At 34.9% G+C, this 20445-nt stretch overlaps 1 pseudogene; it reads right to left on the bottom strand.

The window, feature by feature from the left end:
• Positions 1–9045: 9045 nt before the first annotated feature.
• Positions 9046–20445, bottom strand: part of LOC106465642 — a 40515-nt pseudogene continuing 29115 nt past the window's right edge.

Below are 20445 nucleotides of genomic sequence, written 5' to 3'. Positions count from 1 at the left end.
ATTCCTAATTCTGAAATGATAGACAGGAGGAAAGGCAGTTTGTTCACTACACCTATCGCCAATTCTTAGGCTATTTTAATAGAATAGTATAGCTTGACCGCCACTATTATAGTGCACCAACGGCCTCAAAGTACAGAGCGCGTTTTTTCGGCAATGAGACGCGAATAAAGGACCCTCCGATTTACAATCCTGCACTTTAAACATAATAATGCGCCCAGCTCTGTTCGTACTAAATATCTAAGTGTTGGGTAAACTACTTTCGGTCGACCCTGTATATCTGTTGTGTCTATGTATGTATATACCTTACTTTAGTAAATATCTTTAAGTTTCTGAACAAGCAAGATATATTTTTAATATATTATTTAAACACTAAAACTTTTGAATTCATGTATTGTAAATATTCCCTATCGAGTAGACAGTAACGAACAAAGAAAAAAGACGATAACAGGGAAGAAAAATATGATTTATTTTGAAATTTATTTTTGAACAGCTTCATTTATATTGAAGTTTTTATTCCTTGTGGTATGAACGTTATGGAAAAACAGGAGTTGACCTTTCTGGCAATATTTGCGATCATTATGTGTGTTTATGGGTATTTATATATATTTATGTACACAAACTCATCCACACATCCAGAGTTTGTTCAAACATTCAGAAAACACAAACCATAAACAACCTAGTACCTATCTTGGTATTTTAAACAGCTGTTGTGTGATAAAGTTATGTTGGTTGGATCTTTACGGTGCTGTGAGAGTGTCTTCAGAGTGATGTGAGAGTGTCTTTAGGGTTTTGTGACGGTGTCTTTAGAGTGTTGTGTTTGTTTTTGAATTTCGCGCAAAGCTACACGAGGGCTATCTGCGCTAGCCGTCCCTAATTTAGCAGTGTAAGACTAGAGGGAAGGCAGCTAGTCATCACCACCCACCGCCAACTCTTGGGCTACTCTTTTACCAGCGAATAGTGGGATTTACCGTCACAATATAACGCCCCCATGACTGAAAGGGCGAGCATGTTTGGTGGAATTGGGATTCGAACCCGCGACCCGCAGATCGCGAGTCGAGTGCCCTAACCACCTGGCCATGCCGGGCTCTCACCATATTTACCATTTCTCAATAAAATTGCTTTTCATGGCAACCGGTTTAGGACAGTAAATACATCTTCTTCCATAAGCTACGAATTGTTAGGCTTCTGAATGTAGATGTTAATATTCAGACCACAAATATTCATATGTGTATTGTGACACCACAAAGAAAATTGTATATATTTTAATTTAACAAAATTTTGGTAATGTGACTGTAAATAAATATACATATTGTGGTTTATGTATTACAACGTCTATCGTGTGAGTCAGCCGACACTGGTCGGGTAGATATTAATTTTCAGTCACCCAGTAGCTCAGCGATAACCTTGAGGGCTTGTAGTGCTAGGAATCGGGGTTCGGTTCGTGGCACAGAATGGACAACCAGTTGTGTAGTTTTACACATAACAAAAAACAAACAAACAAAAACAGTAATGCCCTATAACATACTTCACTGTGTTGTTTAAATAAACAGGTATACATGTATGTAGCATAGCTTTGTTGTTTCTATTTTTACTGAAATACAAACAGCGTTCATTACAATATTTCCTAGAGAGAAGAAACAAACCAAAAGTAGTTAATATTATTTAGGATGTCGGAGACATAAAACGATATTATTACACTTTGTAAATTGGTCTATCTATTTGTCTAGAGTGTTTCAAAAGTTACAAATGAATGAGTTTTGTTTACTATTCAGTGTGTAACAAGACGCAAAATTCACTTATAAATGATCATGATTAACTTCCTTTGTAGTTGTTCAGATCTGAAAAAGAATGAAGAAGGCAAATTTGTGTTTCGTTGACCCTACATGTATCTTTATTAGATCTTTCATGGATTTTACTTTTCCAATATAATTTATTTTAGTTTTACTTTTTTTCTATATTTAAATGATGTCGTGTTTTCGTTATTATGACCCTGCTGCACGATCTCAACTTAGAGTTACATAAATTTTACTTTCGTCTTACAACTAGCTTTAATCGATTGCAAGTTTTGCTATTTATTGGCAGTGATGACTGCCAAGCTCTAACTGTAAGCAGCTTGTATTCCCAAGTTCTGTTTATGATTCCGAAAACCTGGTTTTTTCTACACTCTGAAGGTTTTGTTTAGAAAAATTTTGATAATTAATTATTTTGTTCGAACAGACAGACTTTCTTTTTCACTATAAACAATAAAATACTAAAAATAAATTTCGCTCACTAACATTTCATATGAATATTAGAAATAATATAAAATATTATATACTTTCCTAAAGAAAAACTACTTGTTAAATAATAATCAATTCTTGATGTTTATTTTTTTTTCTTGTTTGGCTAGGTATAGCCAAGTGACAGTGGTGTGGTTAGCGTGCTGAGATGTAGGTTGAAAGGTCCAAGATTCGAGCCACTGATAAGTCGCTGAGAACGCTCTGCTCTTTCAGTCGTTGGGTCACTATGATCGTGACAGTGAATCTCGCTTCGGTGAAGGTGGAAATCTCTGCTGTCTGGTTGCCCTTGGTCAGCAGTTTTAAATTAGGAATGGCTATGCTTAAATCTTGGGATATCCGATTTTGACGTTTAGACTGGCCGAGTGTGCTGGTTAGCATACCCGGACGGTGAGTCTGGAGGTTCACGGTCCTCTCTGTGTGAATAAAATTGCCATTCGCACTTTGGGACCGTGGATTTTTCTATTCGATTACAACAGCCCAAGAGTTGGTGGTTAGTGCTGTTAACTGGCTGTTTTCCCTCTATTGGCTTTCAGTTCAAAATCAGAGATGGCTATCTGTAAATAAGAGCCCTTTTGTAGCTTTGCGCGCAAATTCTAAAACAAAGCTCGTGTGTCGCAAGGTGAAAGTATCGAATATATATTTTTAGTAGCATTATGTGTTTAATTCATTTTCTGGTCTTCCTGAAAATTGTTTTATACTACTTTAAGCCTAATAGTTTCTTTTATTTTAAGGTGAATGGTATCAGAAATGTAAGAACTTTATCACAGTAGCAATATATTTTACTAGCAAATAATACATACCTGTTATAACTACAGTCATGTGTACATTGCATCTTATATTGATAGTTTTTTATCTATATTTATATGTTATTTTAAATGTTTATTTGTAAAAGCGAACTTGAGAACTATTGATTGGTTTTCAAATAAACTCTTAGCCAGTCCGGAACTGCGGTAGATGTCATAAAATGTTTGGCTGTGTGTGTGTGTTTGTTGATCTGTCTTTCTGTAAATAAGGAAACTGAATTCAAATTTATATTTATATATCATGGACCGAAATCATACAAGAAAATGATATATCCACGAAGTTTGAGTAAAAAAGTATTAATTTTGATTAAAATATATTTTTATCTCCTATAAAAATTAACTAACAGAGGGCGCTAGTACGGAGCATATCACCGCCAGAGATGACAGTCAATGACGCATATTCTTAGGCCTAACTCCATCCTTTATGAATCTTAATTGCGTATTACAAATGATTATAAGAACTTATGAATGAAAGTAAAGAAAATTTAAATAATCCATCAGCCAGTGCCAACGAGGCCTTGTTAAACTTCGGATCCATAATTTTGAGGTGAAGAAGTTAAATAACCGCTTTCGATGTTTAACTTTCTTGAAAAAAAAAACAAAGAAAATTCCCGTTAACTAATCAAAAGCAGTCGATAGGTTTCAAAATAAATATGTATTCTCAACCAAGTTGAAGAAAACCTGTCACATTGAAGCATATTCGAGAGTTGGGATGGAGAAATGATCAGAGGAATGCCCCAGTTAATAAGCATTGAACACTAACTCCGTGAACTAAAATTAAAGTTTAATAATTACATTACATATACACTAGAGTATAATCCACAGATATAATTAAAGCTACTCAAGTTTAGATGTTTATCATTTTAGATTTTAATGAGGCTGTAATCTATACTTTTAAGCTGTGATCCCGGAGAATAAATTGAAGGAAGGAAATTTTTATCACAAACACATGCGACTTGTAATGTGATTTTATTACTTATAATTCCATTTTGTTTTCTAATATAATTTCTATTTTACTTGCCAGTTACAGTGCATTCACATATATTAATTTTGCTTTAAGGTATTTAAAGGAAAAAAAGCACTTTTCCAAGCTGAAATTCTGAAAAAATCTTACACTTACTTACAAAACTAGGCACTAAAACAATTTACGTAGGCTTCTGTTTCTAAAATAAATAAAGTTATTTCTACTGTCACTTGGAATAGAAAACAGAAATGATTTCCTCGGCAAAACTTTCCAAAAATTAAAAAACTTAATTGTTTCATTCGTTAATTGATGCCAAAGAGGCTGGAAGCTAGCCTTAGTAAAAAAAAATATATAATAATATGAAACAGGAGCTGATAATTTGAAGAAAAAAAATATTTTCAAGAGCATAGGCGTACGGGTTTGATCGGGGGGGGGGGCATACAGGTTTTGCTCGAAAATATAAAATCGACCTTAAAATCATGTTCTATAAGGTTTAAAGTCGTTTGAAAAAATGGTTCCAATGACTTCCATGCGGAACCATACAGCGCTAAAAGGTGCAAGTGAAAATGTCACGTGTGGGTAATATATTTTCTGAAAAGGCATAATCAATTTGCAAATATAAAGGTATAAATATGTACGGAGCTTTTGCCCATATATTTTGGACGATATTTGCCCGAAAAACTATTGGGGCCAGAATTTGGTTGGCAATTGCCTTCCTTGACTGACCCCCCCCCCCGTTTCCTACGCCCATGTCCAAGAGATAAAAATAAAACTTGTAAAATTTCACAAGAAGGGCTAATTGTTCAAGAGCTATCTACGCTACCGTCCATAATTTTGGACTTATAAACTAGAGGAAAGGCAGATCACCAAACTCTTGTCTGACCAAACAGTGTAATTGGACTGTCACTCTTATAGATCACCACAGATCTAAAGGGCATAGTGTATTTTTCAGCAACAGAACGCGAACCATGAACCCTCTGATTCACAGGTTCAAGAGATATGTTATAAAATATTATATTTGAATAACGGGTACTATTTTTTTAATTTCAAACTGTCAGAATATACTGTACATGGTAACCTGATTTTTTTTCTTTTTTGAAAATTTGTTCTGGAAGTTATAATTACGAAACAAAACTATGTATTGAAAATAATAAACACTTGATACTGCTTATGTTCTTTCAAAACAGTTTAGGCTATTGGAGAAGATGTGCGGAAGCGTTCTTGTGGCAGGAGTTGGATCCTTATATGAGATAGCGAATTATACTTTTATTTTGTTTACCATTCATGTATTATTTATTCAGTAATTTAGTTCAATTATTAATTTTGAGTTATGTCAAAGCGCTAATTCACCTTCTATCTAGAGCAGGTTGATTATGTATGTATGTATTATAAAACTGATACAAGCTTCCCCTAGTGATGACGTACAGATATTAATTTGTGAAAAGTCGCGTGAGATGTAACGTCGTGATCTAACCACTAAATAAAAAGCCTTCCTTGATTTTGAAAACGAGTTAGTTCACGAGATATAGTTAGTAAGAATGATTGCTCGATATTGAGAAGTGTTTTAATTTTGGAACATTGTGTTATTCTGTGCAAAATTAGGTGTTTTTTTCTTCTTCTGTACTTTTCCCCAATTCTTATGATATTTATTGAAATTAGTTACATTGGGATTTATGTTGTATTGTTTATTAACGTTTGTACCTAGTCCTTGCCAGATATGGTTTTACTAATTGGTTTTGTTGTAAGTGATATGTATTCTAGTTGTTTGGTAGTTTTATTTTGGATTTCTGTTGTTATATTGTAATAAGGTGTCTTTGTTTGACCCTGGTTGTTTAGACCCAACAATACCATATTTTCAGCCTTGTGGATATGGAATCTTTCAATACTACCACAAGCCAATAATCAAACGAGCTCATATTGTCTGAAATTAGTTTAAAAGAACCTACAGTAATATTAGACGCCTTCCTTGACCAGTACAGTCATCTGATCATATTTCCAACATCTGTGATCCGAATACGAAACATACTCTTTTATTAGAGGCAAAGTTATTATTGAAGTGTAATGTAGGTCGTCCAATCCGATATTATGTGGAGCTGTTAAAAAATTAGCCAGTCACTAAACATAGATTTCTATCATCATTTGGTTATTTTATACCCTCTACGCTGGTTTTCCTTACGAACTAAGCTTTTACAACCAAACAATGAAAGACACTTGTTAATAATATTTCACAACCAATTTTAATTTATCTCTCGAAGCAAAAAGTGTTTGTACCTTTCTGCTTAACAAGCAAAAGTACTCGTCCCCAGTGACGGGAAATGTTTAAGTTAATCTATCACTGTAAATTATTTCATGAACTTTAAAAGGGTTAATCGTGTTGCACTCTTGGTTTCACTCAGAGCCAAAGCTCTGAGCTACTTATACCGCCCACCGCGAAAAATAATTGTTGAGCATTTCAATCAAGCTTAGAAATAACATAAGGTAAATCTACATTTTTATGATTTATGTTACATCACATTTTGAAATGTGAATGATAATGTGATTAATTCCTAACAGTTTAGTGTAGAATATTCTGCTTGTGAAATAAAATTTGGCTTGAACATTATTCATGCCTGTTCTCCCGCCATTTCAAAAGTGAATGTTGAACTTTGCCTACGTGAGCAGCTTTTCAAACGCAGCGCGGGAAGCGACCGTCATAAACGGGAGACAGACGAACGCTCGGACAGACACCACGGTTCGCAATATATGTAAGATATACGTCCAACTGTCATTGTTACATTTATATACGTACAATGAAACTTTGTGATTCTGAAAAAGTAGTTTTCATCTTCGTTGTTTTGGTCACCAGTATCTTATTGTCCATAACTGACAGTCCTATATTTTGGTGGTAACCCGATAACAAAATTCCCAAGATAATAAAAAGGAAAAGTAGAAGGTCTCAAGTAGTAAAGTCAATTCAATCAAACTCTTTTTAAAGTCCATCCACGCTACGCTTTTTTTTTCCAATTTCGTTTTAACAATTTCAAAATATAACAGTTGACGAACGTTACACAGTTATTTGGAAGTTATACCTGAAACTTCATTTGTTTTCATTCAGTTATTACATATTATCTTTTATACGCCGAGTTTAATTTTAATTGGAGGGCTGGCATCACAACTGTACAAAAGAAACTCCCGAAAATTGGCTTCAACCACATCTTTCTGGCAATAAAGAGTGCTAACCTTGGCATTTAAAAGGAAGTCTCCACACTCATTATTTATATAGTCGTGTATTATAACCAAAACCTATTTCAAAAGGGCCAGGGGGTCTTATGGTTAGCAATCCAAGCCATAGATCAATGGATTTGTATGCCCAAAGTTTGAGTCGTAATATACCACTGGACTCATTCCATATTTCAGCTGTTGGGGCGTATGAAAGTAGCAGTCAATTTCACCATGCGATTAATAGTAGTCTTGTAAACGGCAGATGGTATCAACTGTTTGTCCTCCATCTTCTGGTCACCAGTTCTAAATTAGTTATGGCTATGGCTGAACCCTAAGTAGTTGTGGCCTGGCCGTTTAGTCCACGTATCTCATCAAGGTAACGCTCAAGTTGAAAATGTTAACTTCTCTTTGAAAGTTTAGTTTTCTGGAGTGACTTGCTTTAAATAGTTTGAATCAAGCTGCTGAAATAACAGTCTTTACTTGGGTTTGCTTCGAGAACTTTTGGTTCGTTACAAACATCTCTTAGATCGAATATTTTACTTATTTATCATTTACGTTATTCCCCCACTCCACCCAAAAAACAAAACAAAACAACAACATAAAAATCCAGTTAACCTTGCAACTAAACATGTCACCGCAGTTTTGTGATAAGATTTAATAACACTGTGGCCCCCCTAGTGGCACAGCGGTATGTCTGCGGACTTACAACGCTAGAAACCGGGTTTCGATACCCGTGGTGGGCAGAGCACAAGTGGCCCATTGTGTAGCTTTGTGCTTAACTTGAAACAAACAAACAAATAATAACACTGTTTACCAACATTTACAACAAAGCTATCATCATGAATAAAACTTGTTATAAAACCACAATAAAATATTAATTTTCATTTTGATATTACACTTTAAAATATAATAATCTGTCGGACTGGTTTATTAGCAAAGCTACACGAAAGCTATTTGAACTAGTCGTCCTTAATTTAGCAATGATAGACTAGAGGAATAGCAGATAGTCAACACCATCCACCGCCAACTCTTGGGCTACTCTTTTACCAACGAATAGTGGGATTTAACTGTCACATTATAATGCCCTACGGCTGAAAGGGCGATCATGTTCGGCGATGGGCATTCGAACCCGCGATCCTCAGGTTGCGAGTCAAGCGCCATAACCACCAGCAGACCGTAATTTATCGGAAAATCTTCCTTTAATTTATGATGAAATGAGCAAAATCTCAGAATAAAAACTCCTTTCAAAATGCTAAAAAAACCTTAGCACAAAGTTACATAATGGTCTATCCCGCCGCTAGGATCTACCCCAGAATTTCAGGTTTATAGCCCTGAATTTCAACACTGAGTCACTAAGGAGACAATTCATAAACAATTAAATCTTTGCGGTTTGTTTCCATGTGTCCGTAGAAAGGATTATTTCCGCTAGCAGTCCTTAATTTGTAACTGACAGACTAAAGGTCAGGCAAACACCGCCACCTCTTGGGCTACTCTTGTTTGAACGAATATTGGTATTTCACTGTCGCTCTTATAACACAGCCAGGACCCGAAATTGCGGAGATCGATTGTTTTTACGGAAACGGACGCGAACATTGAACCCGTAAATCAATAATTCGGCACGCTAATCACTAGCCGACGCTGAACTCAAATCTTTATGGAAAAGTTCATACATAGAGTCGAGACATCGATTTCATTATGATACTACTGTATTAGAATCTACTATATTTTAATGTACATAGGTTTTCGTGCTTTATTGTGACAAGGTAAAAACAAACAAAATCAATTAATAGCAGTAGAAAAAGACACGTTTATTTGTAAAGTTCCAATCATTTCATAATGAAAAAAGTTTTTTAAGCTGGACATTCTCATACAAACTATGTGTAACAAAATAAAACACTAACTTTGAGCAAATCAAATCATTACTCAACAGTTACCTAAGTGTTAAAAAAACAAAGACTTATAACAAAGACAGGATTATTAATTGAAGAGTGATAAAAATCAGAATGGTGCACTTGTTAGGTAAAAATAAGCTTGTACGGTTAATTATCTCAAAAGGCCAAATTTATTTAAAATTACAATGCAACCGCCAAAACAAACACTTTGAGAAATCTAAATGTGCTTTTTTTTCTGTGCATAAACGTAAAAGTTTTATTAGATATTTAATAGGAACAATGGAAAACAGTATTTTACTATCGTTAAGAAAATGCAAGTACCCAAGTCAACTTGTATGCATTTCAGTGTTTTACTGCTTTGTTTCGTTAGAAGCATGTTGTTTTGCCTTATATATATATTTTTGTTGATCCAAAAATTAAAAAAATACTTTTTCCTATACTTTTGACACGCTCGGATGTAAATTCGTTTTTTTTTCAAATAACACTTTTTAACATTTACTTCTAACTCTAAAACTTATACTTAGGTCTTTTTATTTTTACGAATATACTTAAAGCGGCACACATTAATCAACAAGACAACCAAAAACTTATCACTGCAAAGCAGAGAATATCCTAAATATACGTGCATTTAAAAACCAAAACAAAAAGTTCAATTCTATCACTGTTGCCATGTGCATTCCATTTATATAGTGATTCTCTCTTGTTGGCATCGAATATAAAATTCCTCTCAAAAAAAAAAAAAAAGGAAGAAAAAAAGACAGATATGAAAAGTTTAACCCCCCCCCCCACCACACACACACACACGCACCACCCTCACTCCCATTCACTTCCCTCGAAATATCGGAATGTAGAGAGCCTACAACTTACAATGTAACAATAACAAATCACTTACAACGGACAAGACAGTTTTTTTTTGTCAAAAGCTCTTACCAAGTGAGATATTTCTGAAGCTCCCTTTGTCGTCTTAAGGTAACTACGTTGTTCCAGTCAGCTCTAAACTACTAAATATTTTATAAACAACACCAAATAAATATACATGCATGCAATCTTCTTCAATATCCAGCAGGTTTGTTAATGCTTTCACTCGCCTACATCTAATATAGATATTTTGCTGACTGAATTACGTTATTCAGATAGAAGGAATCACGCCGTTTTCCCTGGTTCAAAATGACCTCACTATTCGAAAGGAGCTGGCAATTTAACACTAAGTATAACTAAATATGAGCCCTATATAAAGCTGTGTGACAGACGGCTCTTGTTGACATGTGAATAACCTGCATTAACCTTGTTACTGTTGATTATGGTTTTCGCGTCACATTTTACTGCATAAAGTTTACGACGTAATGTAAAAAGCAATACATACCCACATAATTCTGCACGAATACAAACGCACGTGTTGTTGCACGATCAAATAAATTTAAATTAAGCACTGGAAAGAAGCCTTACTTCCAGTAATACTTTTCTGACTATTTTGTATTAGCTTGTTATTTATCATCAACATCTTTCCCCATACACAAACACGTTCACTGGAAAATGAGTTAAATATCATGTTGCTAGCCGATATTTCTGTATAATCTGGCAATAAAAAAATGTCGTTACAGTATACAATATATGAAAAGAACTGTTTTATTTGAAAATTAATTGTTGCAAATTCTATACTGACCGCTGAGGGAGGTCTTTCCGAACACACGTGCAATGTTTACATGTATTAGAAATGACTACAAATTTTCAGAAATAAAGCGCTTTTTGAAGGATCTATGATTAAGTCTTAGATGTTACTAAAAATCAAAGTCAATTAAATCGTGTTCTCAAACTTACTTCATATAAACACAAAGCATTCATACTTCCAATAATATTTTAGTTAATTGTTTGATTATAAAAAAGGGAAAAAAATCAATCATGAGTGAATTTCTTAGCGGAAATATCAAGATACGTTTGTTCGACACCAGAATGTATTCGAATATACCAGCTATTCATAACACATATATCACGATGAAAACTAAAGTAATGAAGAAAATAGTAAGAATGTGCTTTAAAATAATGAACAACATATCAAAAACGAGCTTTACTATGGAAGGAAAACGGCCTGACGTTCTATCTCCACGATCTTCTTCTATAATTGAAAAATCACAAATACATTGAAAATAGGAAAATCCACGTGCTTCCTATCTAATCACTACATGGTGTACAATTGAAGGCAGAGATAAAATTCTCACTGGTGCTGCACTAACTAAGTTTTCATCCATGTCTTACATGGACCACACAAACACTATGAAAAGCACTGTCGACAATGGCAATAATTAAGATAATCTCATTTTGCAATGGACTGACTCTTTGTCTCAGCTATCAGTGTTATACTCAATTGATGTTAGCATTAATGTAATTACAAACAACGTTTTTTTCTACATGGGATTTTTAAGAAGTCTTTTCTGGCGAAAATCGTAGACCTTCCGACAGAAGAATATCATTTCTGGAGAAACTCGTCCGGGAGGAAGTCGACTGATACGAGGATACTCCTCTTCCGGTTGCGGGACCACAGAGGACTTGGGATTGAGTTCTTCCTCGATCAGTTTTACCCCTTTACGGTATCTGTCTCAACGAGACACAAATACGAAGATTAACACAATATGGGAGATTACATAGGTTCCATACGATTATTGTACGCAACGCACATATTCTGTTCAAAATAAGCATTAATACGATAAATGTAGCAATCTCATTAATTGTGTAATTAAAATGGGACGACAAGTGCGATACATTGGTTAAGACTAATTACAGCAAGTTCAAAATAAAAAATTAAATGATAATGGGTTTATTTTCTTTGCTAAGCTTAACAGTTTCATGCATGATTGAATAAAACTAATGAACTTATATTTTTTCTATTCTAAATTAATACTCGATTACTATAACCAGTAGTATATAGAAAATGTTGCAGCATGTGGCACTGTCAACCAAGATCTGGCATAATATGGTACTGTCAAGCAAGATTTGGCATAATAAGGTGCTATCATACAACATTTGATATTGTAAGGTACTGTCATGCAAAATTTAATATAATTTGGTACTGTCAATCAAAATGGTATCATACGATATTGGACAGATTAAGACTAAATCACAAAGATTTAGAATATATTTTGTACAGCGTCTCTCAATATACAAAATCTTATTCATTGCAAGCATAACATTACTAAATACTGCTTGGTAAACTCTTTAAAATGACTAGCATACCTGCAGTACTCCGCAAACGTAAGGACATAGCATTTGTCCTCGACACACGCGACACTATTGACATCTCTGTGTTTAGATGCGAAGATCTCGTCTTCCATGTCTAGCGGTCTTCGGCCTTGTTCTGTATGTTCAGGTCGGTAGTACCACATCAAACTCATCATCATTTCTCCTACAGGAAAGCAAAATTATGAACCGAAGTATTATCTTAAAAATTCATTTCTGTAAAGACATACCCGATTTTAATGTCAACTTCAAGACTTACCATACAGAAATAACAACAAACTTGTTAATTTCGCTATTTCCTGTAAGAAAAGGAAGCAGAATCTAATGGCAATTTCAAAAACTACGGCATAGGTATCAACTCACACCTGACGATAATTTAAAAATTTACTCCATAAAAATGATTGATTTTATAAGTGGAAAATCAGGGATTAAACCTGGGGAAAGGCGGTCCTGAAAGTCGTTCCGCATCATGAAGAATTAAAGTTATTAGCGTTCTTGGTCTTCTGATTGGACCACGCTGCTATTATAAATGTATCACAAAAGAGAGTTCCACGTCTTTCTAAATCACAATTTAACTACTGTGGAAAACTCACAGCACATAAAAAAAGCCAGACTAACATACACATTTTTATGAGATAATAAGCCCGACCTAATACACAATTTGATAGAATAGTAAGCCCAACCTAATACACAATTTGATAGAATAGTAAGCCCGATCTAACGTACAATTTTACGAGGTAGGAAGTTAGGCCTAACGTACATTTTACGAGGTAGAAAGCTAGGCATAACATCAATTTCAAAATTACGGAGAAACTAAAATAGATTTTTTGTAAATTTGTTTGTTTATTTGTAATCAAGCACAAAGCTACACAATGGGCTATCTGTGCTCTGCTCACCACGGTATCAAAACCCGGATTTTAGCGTTGTAAGTCCGCAGACATACCGCTGTATCACTGGGGGGCTTGTTGCAAATATCAAAAACTGTCGTAGAGTAAAATAAACTGAAATGAATTTTCTATTTAATAGTTATATTCCATACTTGCAGAAAAAACGACAACAAACAAACCTAGAATTAGCTATTATAACTAGCAACCAAGAAATAGAAACTAGAATTAGAAATTGGCACTAAAAATTAGGATTAGCAATTAAAAGTAAAAATTAGTACAAGGAATTAGACTTAGTAATTCGATCTAGAAATTAGAAATAGCAACTAGAACAATGTAATAATTATTACGGATCGAAATTGTGCGTACGGTTTCCGCTTATACCTTATCAATTAGTGGTTTCATTACGCTTGTTATTGGTCTTTAAATCTGAATGACACCTTATGCGATACTCGGGCTAAACAACTAAGTCAAAAACCAAAGTCAGGCATAGTCATCCCTGCTAACTATATGGAACAACTAGCGAACATCACCCACTTTCTATCGGCTACTTTAAATTCGCTATAATGGTTATAACTCTCGCCCAACTGAAAGTACTTAGCGATATCGGCATTATACATCGGACCTTCCAATACACAGCCCAGCACTATAATCACTAAGCCACATGGGAATAATAAACGGTAAAGCTTTGATTTTACTTTAAGTGAATGTTAAAATAAAGTAATACATATTCCTAATCCTATTTTGTCTCTTTTGAAATTATTCAATAATAATGAAGTTTTATGGGTAGTTTAATGTTCAAGCGAAAATTTTTTTTATCGGTTTGTTTATTTGTAGTTAAGCACAAAGTAACACAATGGCCTGTCTGTGCTTTGCCCACCACGAGTATCGAAACTCGGATTTTAGCGTTGTAAGTCTGCAGACATACCGTCGAGCCACTGGGGGACATTTTTATGGGACTATTACAATTACTTTTTCTGTAACATTTTAAATTTATATCTACGTCTATTGAAGTCTAATCAGCGCTATTTGTTGCTTAAGTTGTTTTTATAATGAATTTATTCTATTCTCTTAAATGCATCTATTTCATGGGCGCCCGCGGGAGGGGACAAGGGGGTCACTTAACCCCCCTGGATTTTCAAAAAGAAAAAAATTACTAGATATGTAAAATTATTATTCTATGTTACTGTAAAATCATAAGGTAATTGTATTTCGATTTCATAAGTTTTTCAAACTTGAGTTACTTGACCCCTAATTTTTTTTTCTGCTGGTGCCCTTGATCTATTTCTATAGCGAATCTACAATATATTTTATTTGAAACCGATCTGCATATTTTGTTAGTGGCTAGATGTTACTTAAACCTCTCAGAATCGGCAAGGTTTAAGTGGTGTTTCTTTTTTTGTCAGTCGCCAAACGTTTTACTCACTCGAAAGGAACTCCACGTCAGGAAAGGATTTAGTTCCGTTGAAATTAAACTCAAAGAACCAGTGGATTTTCTTTTTTCTTTTTTTATTTAGTTAACTTGATAATCATTATATATTCTTGTTGGCACAAGTGGAGGCTCCGGAAGGGTGAATAGGTTTACCGTGTTTGTTAAAATCTCTGAAAACATCTCTTACAAAAATGAAATAATTCAGGGTTATCATCACTGACGGCAGTGCGGTCTTGGAACATTCATCGCAAATGATTGAAATCCAACTCCCGCCATCTGTTGATCAAATTATACAGATAGAAACAAAAACAATATTTATCCAATGAAACTTCTTACATACTGGATCTAAGTCTCGGATAACTATCATATTATGGAGATTTTTAACGAGATATGCATAACACATGCAACTTATATTTGAAATGTCTGGTGTGTAGTAACAACTAAGACATACATACAGAAATTAGCAAGTCAAGGCTACAATGCCAGTTACCAATGTGATGATCTAAAATGAACACGCCACTACAATCAAGATCGAACAACAAAAAACACAACTTATTCACAATAACAATACTTAGAAATAAATTTACCACTTACCAAAACACAGTTAATAAACAAATGTCTGGCGAGAACTTCACACCAATATTAATAAACAATTTATCATAAATATCAATTAATCAATAATAATGGAATCGGGAAATAGAACCAGAAAAGAAAAACCTAATTACAAATACAATACAGGAAATACAACATTCAAACAATAACTTTCAATATAGAGTGACAAACAGCAATAACTATTTCGTGACTCTCTCTTAGTGAAGCTTCTGGCAGGGTATTTATTCACAGAGTAGGCCACGATAGTGATAATAAATTTACATACTCTTCTGCTATATTAATAGTATCTGTACGTCACCGCTAGGAAGCTGGAGCCAATTTCATCATACACACATATATATTTACTCAAAATACAAATGATCGTGTAGAAGGTGAGTTAACGTTTTAATGCAACTAAAAATTCATAGATAAATTAACCGGTAGAAGGAAATATTAAATGAATAATAAACACAATCATAATCATAAAAATATAGAATTTGCTATCTCACAGTCTACAGTAGATGTTATTGAATTCCACATTCTGTTTCTATGTAAAAACAAGAATTACAATATTCTTTGTTATAAAGACAAACTCATTACTACATAATCTCACCATCTTCTGCGCTTTCCCATAAGGCGACGATTTTGGCGACAAAAGGAAGGTCTGTTTTTTTGGACCCGACTTCAAGAGTACGCAGTCTCTGACCCGTATGATGTCCCCCTCCAGGTGTCGCATGGCCGGGAAGCACTTTATATAACGTGGTGGGTCGTCGTTCTACGAAAGAAAAGAAGCGCTGACAGAATAAATACACTTATTTGCGACCAATAGAAATGAAAGCAGTCCAATAAAAACTTTCGATGAAATACAAAATAGGTAAAAAAAAAGTACGAATTTTATTAAACCTCTACCAACTGAGTTAAACGGCTAGCATCCTAGCACTTCCTAATAAGGCACTTTTTAACCACTGATTACTACACACGGATGACACAGTATTGGAAGCTGAAGTGTTTCAGTTACATAAGATGCAAGTTAAATATATATTTAGAGAGTCTACAGTTCTCAGCGAGTACTGGGCAGTCCCCACCCCAGAAGCGTCGCTAGGTGCTAAAAGATTCGGGGCTCAGGCCCATAGGCGCGGGAATTTTCGGCGTTTCGGTATGATTGGAGATTCGGGGCACTGTTAAGTAGAATAGGTGCATGGGCCCCGTGTGCTAGCGCCTAGCAACACCTCTGCCCCACTTCACTTAAATAAAATGAAAACACAGCCAAATAACTCCATAGGAAAGAATATTTATCTAAATCAATATATCGTTATTACGACTTTCTGGGAGTCAGAACACTCACTCAATGTGCTCACTGTAGGTTTAAATCACTTCAATATCAATACGTTACCTTTACAGACTAAAAACTGTATCATTTACTGTATACAAAAATTGTTTATTGTTAAGTTTGTTTGTTTTTTATCCTTGGCTTCCCTATTTGGTAGTACATCGCCCTAACCGTCAGGCCATGCCCGGCCTTATTATTAACAGAATATTGCTAAAAAATATAAAGAACAAATCCCTCAATATTTTAAGTTATGTCAGCACATAAACAGTTGTAAATTTAAAATGGGCCAGGCTTAGTGAAGTAGTAACAGTGCCAGGGTCTGCGATCCAGAGGGTCCACGGTTCGTGTCCCGTCACCACTAAAACGTGCTCTGCACTTTGGAGACCTGGGTGTGGTATAAGTGACGGGCAAATCCCACTATTTGGTCAGATAAAAGTTCAGATAGCCCTTATAAAACTTTGCGTGAAAATTCTGAAACAAAAAAAGTTTACAATCCACACCTGTATATATAATATAACCCTTCCAATAGTTTAAGTCTGTTATGAATGAAACTTCACCTGATTTTTCACCATCATAACGGGAAGTTCCTAACAAAGTTTCTTTACAATTGGGTCTCTTGTAAAAAAAAAAGGTTTATTCAGTGCACGTGTCGACTTTTTTTAAGAAATAAGTCAATAACAGCTTTATATCACACCAAAATGAAAAGTGTTATAAAATAGGCCCTTGCTAAAATTTAAAAAAAATAGGACCTTATTTAATAACATTTTTTCCTAAATTTCTTAGTTAATGGAGAAATGATACTTCTTTCCATTTTAATAAAGTACATTAATTTTGTACATTTGTTATTATCAACGAAAATAATTTGGTTAATAAAACTCCTAAAATTGTGGTTAATTGAGTTTAATGCAGAATTTAAACGCGAGTCTTCCTAGCGGAGAATCAATGTGATATTTTAGAAGAAAAGTGACTTTTCTACAGGAAAATCCAAGCGTACACTATGAACTGAATGGTTCGGTGACTGAAGATCGTTGCATACAAATGTGCAGGATTTTTGTAGTAGCTCGATCTTCGTAAGGTACACAAGTATTTTGTTACTTCAGTATGGGTAAAAAGTGATCAAAAACATCGAAAATCATGATGCCAAAAATTGCCAAACGGAAAAGTGACTTATCACGGAGAAAGTTTGAAACTCTGAGAAAGAAAATGAACCATTAGGATGCAAGTTACAGAAAGAAAGAGCAAGAAAGAGATAGGCTTGTTGAACAAGTTATGAGGCAAGATCCAATGAGAAGAAGCCAGGAGAAAACCCGAAATCCAGAATCACATCAAATTACTCTCCAAGATCCAGTGAGACGAAGCCAGGAAAAAACTCGAAATACAGCAGCACATCAAATTACTCTCCAAGATCCAACGAGAAGAAGCCAGGAAAAAACCCGAAATACAGAAGCACATCAAATTACTCTCAAAGATCCAGTGAGAAGAATTAGGAGCAATTTTGTGACAGAGAAACTAGCCAAGATCCTGACCGAACAGCTAGTAAATACTATTACATGATGGGCCTAAGTAACATATGTGGTACAAAATACTTTAAATTACGGATGCTTTAGTTTTACATTTCTTTTAACTTATTCAATACCGAATATAAGCAGTATTTCAGGTTTATCTTTTATCTGCTTAATTGTTTGTTTTGAATTTCGCGCAAAGCTACACGAGGGCTATCTGCGCTAGCCGTCCCTAATTTAGCAGTGTAAGACTAGAGGGGAAGGCAGCTAGTCATCACCACCCACCGCCAACTCTTGGGCTACTCTGTTACCAACGAATAATGGGGTTGACTGTCATATTATAACGCCCCCACGGCTGAAAGGGCGAGCATGTTTCGTGAGACGGGGATTCGAACTTGCGACCCTCAGATTACGAGTGGAGCGCCCTAACCACCTGGCCATGCCTACCAGGCTTATGAGAACCAAAAATTAGTCTGAAACGCTATGTTACGACAGCGAAGTCACGTGACGCTGGTAACACGTCATGAGATTCTCGAAGGATCGTGACTTTTCCGTAAGTAAAGTGCTTGAATCGTTGTGACTTACCGCTGTCCCACAGGGGACCTCGGTATGCAAAACTAAAACCTTTACCACAAAGTTTTACATACAGATATATCTGAAAAATAACGTTCCTAAAAATAACACGATTTTTGGTGTGTGTGAGTGTGATGTTTATTTGCACTAACATATCATTTTCACTGGAAAATCAACGTTTTATTTTAACAATTTCATCTAAAACATATCTATACTTATTCATTGATAATTAATTTTTAAATAAACTGAGATACAAAAATACTGACTAATGTCAAAACCAGAAAACAAAAACCAGTTTAAACAGGATAAATAGGAATAGTCTCGTGATATAAGCAACTAGGGGTGAGGAGTCCTGCACACACGCGCCAGTGACGCTTGTGCTCTAGCAGAATATTATTAATGACATCGTGGACTATTCTTTAAATAAATGAAAGTATATATATCGTAAAGTTTTAACGATATAAAATCTGAAAATGCTCTGTTACTATTTTAGGATAAACTATCGATATATATATATATATATGTTTATGGTTATCATGCATACGGCAAATATTCGTTTTTGATTAATATTACTGTTCTTTTTTGTACATATTTAAAAATATCATATACATGAGAATTTATTTATCTTGTGTTTACATTTAATAAAAACAACAACAGTATTTCACAGCATCTTCATGCTTGAATGTAAAATTGATCCTGTGTTTGCTAAAACCAGACTCGTGATGTCACAGAGACATTATGCTGGTTAAAATTTGGCATTAGCAAAGAGCCTCTACCGTAATAGTTCCATCTCCTTTCTTTTTGAAGCTTGTTTGTTTGTAATTAAGCACAAAGCTACACAATGGGTTATCTGTGCTCTGCCCACCACGGGTATCGAAACCCGGTTTCTAGCGTTGTAAGTCAGCAGACGTACCGCTGTGCCACTGGGGGGCGTTTTTGAGGCAAACGAGTGAGCATCAGAACTGTATAGCTATAGAGTTACACTTTTAGAACACTAACACTTAATTTTACCGCAAATGTTTACTGTATGCACTAGTGTTAAATTGAATACGTGAACTGAGAAGATAATAGAGAACATCTCTCTTGTCCCATAACATGGATAACGGAGGACAGAAGAAACGAATTCTGTACTGTAAATAAAGTTTTAATATTACTTTTACTATGAAAATGAACATATAAAACTTCAATGTTATACTTTTCATTACATATAATGGGGGTCGGACCCAATACCTATTACACACAGAGTGAGCGCCCTGCTAGTAAGACGATTTTTAACCACAACACGGGTGACGTAATTGATGAGTATTATTTCGAATGTCAGATTAACTATTTCTGCGTGTGTGACGCTTGAAGTCATTACTCTTTGACGTCATCAGCTTATATGACGTATTCTTTTTGTGTGTATGTGTTAAGTCATCGGTGTTAATAAACTGGGTTTTCTGTGGCCAGTCGCGTCCCTTTTTTTAGCACCTGAAAACAACATTGTTATTATTGTTTCAATGAAATTTAGTATCGAGATGAAATATTAAAAATGACAAGAAACAACATTTGCAATGAAATTAGGCCAGTATTAAAGGAAGAGAAATTTGGCATAAGGGTTTGTAGATACGGGAGTGACCAGATCACTTTTAAACTCTGGTTAAAGCTCAAGCATATATTATAGGTTAGAAAGCCGAAACCGACATACGATTGAAACAAAGTTTGTTTGTTTGTTTTGAATTTCGCGCAAAACTACACGAGGGCTATCTGCGCTAGCCGTCCCT

The sequence above is a fragment of the Limulus polyphemus genome, unplaced genomic scaffold (genome assembly GCF_000517525.1).
Source record: "Limulus polyphemus unplaced genomic scaffold, Limulus_polyphemus-2.1.2 Scaffold2008, whole genome shotgun sequence".
Lineage (NCBI taxonomy): Eukaryota > Metazoa > Arthropoda > Merostomata > Xiphosura > Limulidae > Limulus > Limulus polyphemus.
Note: the sequence above shows the minus strand (reverse complement) of the source record. Positions and strands in the feature narration are given on the sequence as shown.